Genomic DNA, 7500 nt, shown 5'->3' with positions numbered 1-7500 from the left:
TACCGTACTTCGAAGCATGCCAACCGCTGGTTAAAATCCATTTTTATGCCATTTTTCTCGTAAAAAAGCGAAAATATTCCGACCGGGAATCTGCATTTAGGTAAACAGACGAAAGAAAATAAAGCATGGGGTCGACTCGGGCACGCGCCTAAGCCCAATGTCCTCTGATCGGCCACTTGCCAAACGCCCTAATGTGTTTCAGCCTGGCGCTGCCTCGATATCATTCAGCTTTTTCCCGGGCTCTGAGAGCCTATGGGAGCCGTAGGAAGTGTCACGTTACAGCAAAGATCCTCAGTCTTCAATAAAAAGAGCCAAGATGAACAACAACTTGTCAGACAGGCCACTTCCTGTTCAGAATCCTCTCAGGTTTTTGCCTGCCATAGGAGTTATGTTATACTCACAGACACCATTCAAACAGTTTTAGAAACTTTAGGGTGTTTTCTATCCAAAGCCAATAATTATATGCATATTCTAGTTACTGGGCAGGAGTAGTAACCAGATTAAATCGGGTACGTTTTTTTATCCGGCCGTGTCAATACTGCCCCCTACCTCCAACAGGTTAAGGAGATGTTTATCTATAATTCTTTGAATAACAGTTTAATATTTTATCAACGTTTATGATGAGTATTTCTATAAATTGATGTGCTCATTCACCGGACGTTTTCAGAGGAAAAGCATTTCTGAACATTACGGGCCAATGTAAAATGGGGTTTTTGGAAACAAATATGAACTTTATCGAGCAAAACATACATGTATTGTGTAACATGAAGTCCTATGAGTGCCATCTGATGAAGATCATCAAAGGATAGTGCTTAATTTTAGCTGTATTTCTGGTTTTTGTGACGTCTGTCCTTGCTTGGAAAATGGCTGTGTGGCTTTTATTTTTTAGGCACTGTCCTAACATAATCTAATGTTTTGCTTTCGCTGTAAAGCCTTTTTGAAATCGGACAATGTGGTTCGATTAAGGAGAAGTGTATCTTTAAAATGGTGTAAAATAGTAGTATGTTTGAGAAATTTTAATTATGAGATTTTTGCTGTTTTGAATTTGCCGCCCTGCTATTTCACTGGCTGTGTCCCACAGGTGGGACGGTAGCGTCCCACATAGCCCAGAGAGGCTACGTGAGGTTGTTTGAAGAACTTACACATGATGCATAGACTGGAGGTCCGTAGAGCTGTGTATGCTGAGTAGGTCTCCTCCAATCACCCTGCAGAAGTCCCGAGCCTCAAACCAGGTCTTCTCATCTGCGCGAGGCACTGTAAAGAACTGGACCAGACAGACAACCTATTCAGTACACTACTTTAGACCAGAGCCATATGGGGTAGTGCACTACTTTAGAACAGAGCCCTATGGGTAGTGCACTACTTTAGACCAGAGCCCTATGGGGTAGTGCACTACTTTAGACCAGAGCCCTATGGGGTAGTGCACTACTTTAGACCAGAGCCCTATGGGTAGTGCACTACTTTAGACCAGAGCCCTATGGGGTAGTGCACTACTTTAGACCAGAGCCCCATGGGCACAACACAGGGAAAAGACTGTCATTTAGGACACATCCTGTCTCTGGATCCTGATCTGTTACTGTGAGGAAGAGATCCTTATACTACAGATGGCTCTGGATCCTGATCTGTTACAGTTAGGAAGAGATCCTTATACTACAGACTGTCTTCTGGATCCTGATCTGTTTACAGTTAGGAAGTGATCCTTATACTACAGACTGTCTCTGGATCATGATCTGTTACAGTGAGGAAGAGATCCTTATTCTACAGACTGTCTCTGGATCCTGATCTGTTACAGTGAGGAAGAGATCCTTATTCTACAGACTGTCTCTGGATCCTGATCTGTTACAGTTAGGAAGAGATCCTTAAGTGACGACAAACCAGGTCATTATCCTAAATGACTTAGTACCTCTGTAGATCAGTTGGTAGGACATGGTGCTTGCAAGATCAGGATAGTGGGTTTGATTCCCGAGACCAGCCATACTGTAAAATGTACGCATGCATGACTGTGGATAAAAGCGTCTCCTGAATGGCAGATATTATTATTATGTTGTTATATTGTAGAACCTGGCTGTATAGATGTCAAATGAGGAGAACAACATTAAAATGTCTTCGGGATCGGTGTACCTTCCACGGGACAGTTGAGCTAACGTAGGCTAATGCGATTAGCATGAGGTTTTGAGTAACAAGAACATTTCCCAGGATATAGACATATCTGATATTGGCAGAAAGCTTAAATTCTTGTTAATCTAACTGTACTGTCCAATTTACATTAGCTATTACAGTGAAAGAATACCATGCTATTGTTTGAGGAGAGTGCACAATTTTGAACATGAAAAGTTATTAATAAACAAATTAGGCACATTTGGGCAGTCTTGAATTTTGAACAGAAATGCTATGGTTCTTTGGATCAGTCTAAAACTTTACAATACACTGATGCCATCTAGTGTACAAAATCTAAATTGCACCTGGGCTGGAATAATAAATTATGGCCTTTCTCTTGCATTTCAAAGATGATGGTACAAAAAAATACAAAAGAACTGGTTAGGTTTTTCTTTGTATTATCTTTTACCAGATTTAATGTGTTATATTCTCCTTCATTAATTTCACATTTCCATAAACTTCAAAGTGTTTCCTTTGAAATGGTACCAATAATATGCATATCCTTGCTTCAGGGCCTGAGCTACAGGCTGTTAGCCTTGGGTATGTCATTGTAGGAGAAAATAAAATAAGGGTCTAATCTTTAAGAGGTTTTAACTCCTCCAGAGTTTGTTACTACAGTCATAATACATATTAGTTTCATTCTAAGTTATGTCTACCTTAAAGCAGAAAGTCCCGAGACCCCACAGGATACCAGCCCTCATGGCACCTGGGAGGGACAGGTGTGATTGGTTCTGGTGTTGGCCCCGCTCCTTCTGCCAGGTGTTTACAGATATACTTCTCCTGATTGGTGCAGCTCAGCACATCCCATAATCCAGCTAGAGTCCCTGTTGTCATGGCCACACAACCCTGTCTACTGCCTGAGGTCAAAGTTGATGCAAAGAGAGAACACAAATACAGAGCAACATTCAGGTTCACAGCTAAGAGCACCGATATAATATTATATAATATTCAGTTATATAGAACAGTAGTATGAGACTCCTACTATAGAAACTGTAGTGAGACTCCTACTATAGAACTGTAGTCAGACTCCTACTATAGAACTGTAGTGAGACTCCTACTATAGGAACTGTAGTGAGACTCCTACTATAGAACTGTAGTCAGACTCCTACTATAGAACTGTAGTGAGACTCCTACTATAGAACTGTAGTCAGGCTCCTACTATAGAACTGTAGTCAGACTCCTACTATAGAACTGTAGTGAGACTACTACTATAGAACTGTAGTCAGGCTCCTACTATAGAACTGTAGTGAGACTCCTACTATAGAACAGTAGTATGAGACTCCTACTATAGAACTGTAGTTCAGACTCCTACTATAGAACTGTAGTCAGACTCCTACTATAGAACTGTAGTGAGACTCCTACTATAGAACTGTAGTCAGGCTCCTACTATAGAACTGTAGTGAGACTCCTACTATAGAACAGTAGTATGAGACTCCTACTATAGAACTGTAGTGAGACTTCTACTATAGAACTGTATTGAGACTCCTACTATAGAACTGTAGTCAGACTCCTACTATAGAACTGTAGTATGAGACTTCTACTATAGAACTGTAGTGAGACTCCTACTATAGAACAGTAGTATGAGACTTCTACTATAGAACTGTAGTGAGACTCCTACTATAGAACTGTAGTCAGGCTCCTACTATAGAACAGTAGTATGAGACTCCTACTATAGAACTGTAGTCAGGCTCCTACTATAGAACTGTAGTCAGACTCCTACTATAGAACTGAAGTCAGACTCCTACTATAGAACTGTAGTGAGACTCCTACTATAGAACTGTAGTGAGACTCCTACTATAGAACTGTAGTGAGACTCCTACTATAGAACTGTAGTGAGACTCCTACTATAGAACTGTAGTCAGGCTCCTACTATAGAACTGTAGTGAGACTCCTACTATAGAACTGTAGTCAGACTCCTACTATAGAACTGTAGTCAGACTCCTACTATAGAACTGTAGTGAGACTCCTACTATAGAACTGTAGTGAGACTCCTACTATAGAACTGTAGTGAGACTCCTACTGTAGAACTGTAGTCAGACTCCTACTATAGAACTGTAGTCAGACTCCTTACTATAGAACTGTAGTCAGGCTCCTACTATAGAACTGTAGTCAGACTCCTACTATAGAACAGTAGTATGAGACTCCTACTATAGAACTGTAGTGACACTCCTACTATAGAACTGTAGTCAGACTCCTACTATAGAACTGTAGTCAGACTCCTACTATAGAACTGTAGTCAGGCTCCTACTATAGAACTGTAGTGAGACTCCTACTATAGAACTGTAGTGAGACTCCTACTATAGAACTGTAGTCCAGACTCCTACTATAGAACTGTAGTCCATACTCCTACTATAGAACTGTAGTCAGACTCCTACTATAGAACTGTAGTGAGACTCCTACTATAGAAACTGTAGTGAGACTCCTACTATAGAACTGTAGTGAGACTCCTACTATAGAACTGTAGTCAGACTCCTACTATAGAACTGTAGTCAGACTCCAAACTATAGAACTGTAGTCAGGCTCCTACTCCTTCATAGACAGTCTTGTGTCTAAACATCACCATTTCACCTTCTCCCCAAAGAATTACAAAAGGTTTGATATTATATAAATATGCTATTATTATCGTATATAATATTGTAATGAAACAGACAGGGAGAGTGAGCTTATCCGCAGTGGTCGGTGAACCCTCAACTCTCTGGCCCTGCACTCCATCGACTCCCCCAAGAAAGCATGAGGAGTTGATGAACATGCTTCTAAACACATGGTCACTACAATATATAGTATTATTATATATCTCTATAGTTGTCCTTTACCTGGCATCTGTGTGTTCCAGTGGGTGAATCTGACCCTGTTGCTGTTCGTCCAGGTGAAGTCGTCGATGTGGTTCTGGTTGGAGAGTCCGATCCAGAAGTGTTGCTCTGGCCTGGACCCAACCAGGCTGATCAGGAAAGCATTATCCACCCTGGACACATTATTATTAAAACATTATCATTATAACATTATCCACCCTGGACACGTTATTATTAAAACATTATCATTATAACATGATCCACCCTGGACACAGTCACATTATCATGTAACATAGTGGATTATTATCATGGCACATTATCATGGATCATTATCCACCCTGGACACGTTATTATTAAAACATTATCATTATAACATTATCCACCCTGGACAAGTTATTATTAAAACATTATCATTTTAACATTATCCACCCTAGACACGTTATTATTAAAACATTATCATTATAACATTATCCACCTTGGGCACATTATTAAGAGACATTATCATTATAACATTATCCACCCTGGACACGTTATCGTGGAACATTATCATGTCACGTGATCATGGATCATTATCATGGATCATTATAATGGATCATTATCATGGATCATTATCGTGGATCATTATCATGGATCATTATCATGTCATGTGATCATTGATCATTATTATGGATCATTATCAGGGATCATTATCCACCCTGGACACATTATCATTATGACATTATTGAAACATTATGGTTAAAGGTATATTTTACTCAAAAACTATGTTTTAGCAGTTTGTCCTTTAGTCCACTGTGCCCCAAAATGGTGTCAGCAGCCGAGGGTTCAAGATGGAGGACTTTCAGTATAGAGCAAAAACTGTGATTACATAACAGTGGACCCAATAAGAAAAAACTATGCATTTGTTTTTGGGTAGAAAATTATTTTAAACATTATAATGGATCTTTGTCCACCCGGAACTCATGATCATTAGACAATGTATTATCTAGACAAATTAATCTAGTCCACATTACTGATATAGAGAAGTACATCTCTCTCTCTTACCTGCTAGAAACATCTGCCAGATATGACTGTGAGCTCTTGCATGTCTCTTTGGCCTCATCAAAGGTCTTGATTTCTGGGCCCACAAAGTAGCAGTAGGAGCCGTGCCTGGTCCAATGCTTCAGAGAGACAAACAGGGTCAGAAACAGCTGTTAGACTGTTGAGCTGGTCTAGGTGTAAGGCTGGTTATGTATCACATCAACACCATTATCCCAGAAATCCTAGACCCACTCCAATTTGCATACCGACCCAACAGATCCACAGATGACGCAATCTCTATTGCACTCTACACTGCCCTTTCCCACCTGGACAAAAGGAACACCTATGTGAGAATGTTATTAATTGACTACAGCTCAGCGTTCAACACCATAGTGCCCTCAAAGCTCATCACTAAGCTAAGGACCCTGGGACTAAACACCTCCCTCTGCAACTGGATCCTGGACTTCCTGACGGGCCGCCCGCAGGTGGTAAGGGTAGGTAACAACACATCTGCCACGCTGATCCTCAACACGGGGGCCCCTCAGGGGTGCATGCTCAATCCCCTCCTGTCCTCCCTGTTCACTCATGACTGCAAGGGCAAGTACGACTCCAACATCCTCATTAAGTTTGCCGACGACACAACAGTGGTAGGCCTGATCACCGACAACGATGAAACAGCCTATAGGGAGGAGGTCAGATACCTGGCAGTGTGGTGCCAGGACAACAACCTCTCCTTCAATGTGATCAAGACAAAGGAGATGATCGTGGACTACAGGAAAAGGAGCGAGCACCACTCCCCCATTATCATCGACGGGGCTGTAGTGGAGCACGTTGAGAGCTTCAAGTTCCTTGGTGTCCATATTACCAACAAACTATCACGGTCCAAGCACACCAAGACAGTCGTGAAGAGGGAATGACAATGCCTATTCCCCCTCAGGAGACTGAGAAAATTTGGCATGGATCCTCAGATCCTCAAAAAGTCCTACAGATGCACCATCGAGAGCATTCTGACTGGTTGCGTCACCGCCTGGTATGGCAGCTGCTCGGCCTCCGACCGCAAGGCACTACAGAGGGTAGTGCGTACGGCCCAGTACATCACTGAGGCCAAGCTTCCTGCCATCCAGGACCTCTATACCAGGCGGTGTCAGAGGAAGGCCCTAAAAATTGCCAAAGACTCCAGCCACCCTAGTCATAGACTGTTCTCTCTGTTAACCAAATGCTACCTAGACTATTTGCATTGACCTACCCCCCACCGCCCCGGTTTTCCCCATTTTTACGCTGCTGCTTCTCTCTGTTTATTATCTATTGTATAGTCCCTTTACCTCTACCTACTGTACATGTACATATTCCCTCAATTACCTCGACTAACCTGTACCCCCACACATTTACTCTGTACCAGTACCCCCTGTATATAGTCTCATTACTGTATATAGTCGCAGTATTTTCACGGCCGGATAAAAAACGTATCCAATTTAAACTGGTTACTACTCTTGCCCAGAAACGAGGATATGCATATTATTAGTAGATTTGGATAGAA

The 7500-nt window shown here is 41.7% G+C and overlaps 1 pseudogene; it reads right to left on the bottom strand.

Moving 5' to 3' along the window:
• LOC115184564 (macrophage mannose receptor 1-like) overlaps nucleotides 1-6103 on the bottom strand; it is a 37443-nt pseudogene extending 31340 nt beyond the window's left edge.
• Between the last annotated feature and the right edge of the window lie 1397 nt (nucleotides 6104-7500).

The sequence above is a fragment of the Salmo trutta genome, unplaced genomic scaffold (genome assembly GCF_901001165.1).
Source record: "Salmo trutta unplaced genomic scaffold, fSalTru1.1, whole genome shotgun sequence".
Lineage (NCBI taxonomy): Eukaryota > Metazoa > Chordata > Actinopteri > Salmoniformes > Salmonidae > Salmo > Salmo trutta.
This window is presented reverse-complemented; position numbering and strand designations above follow the sequence as displayed.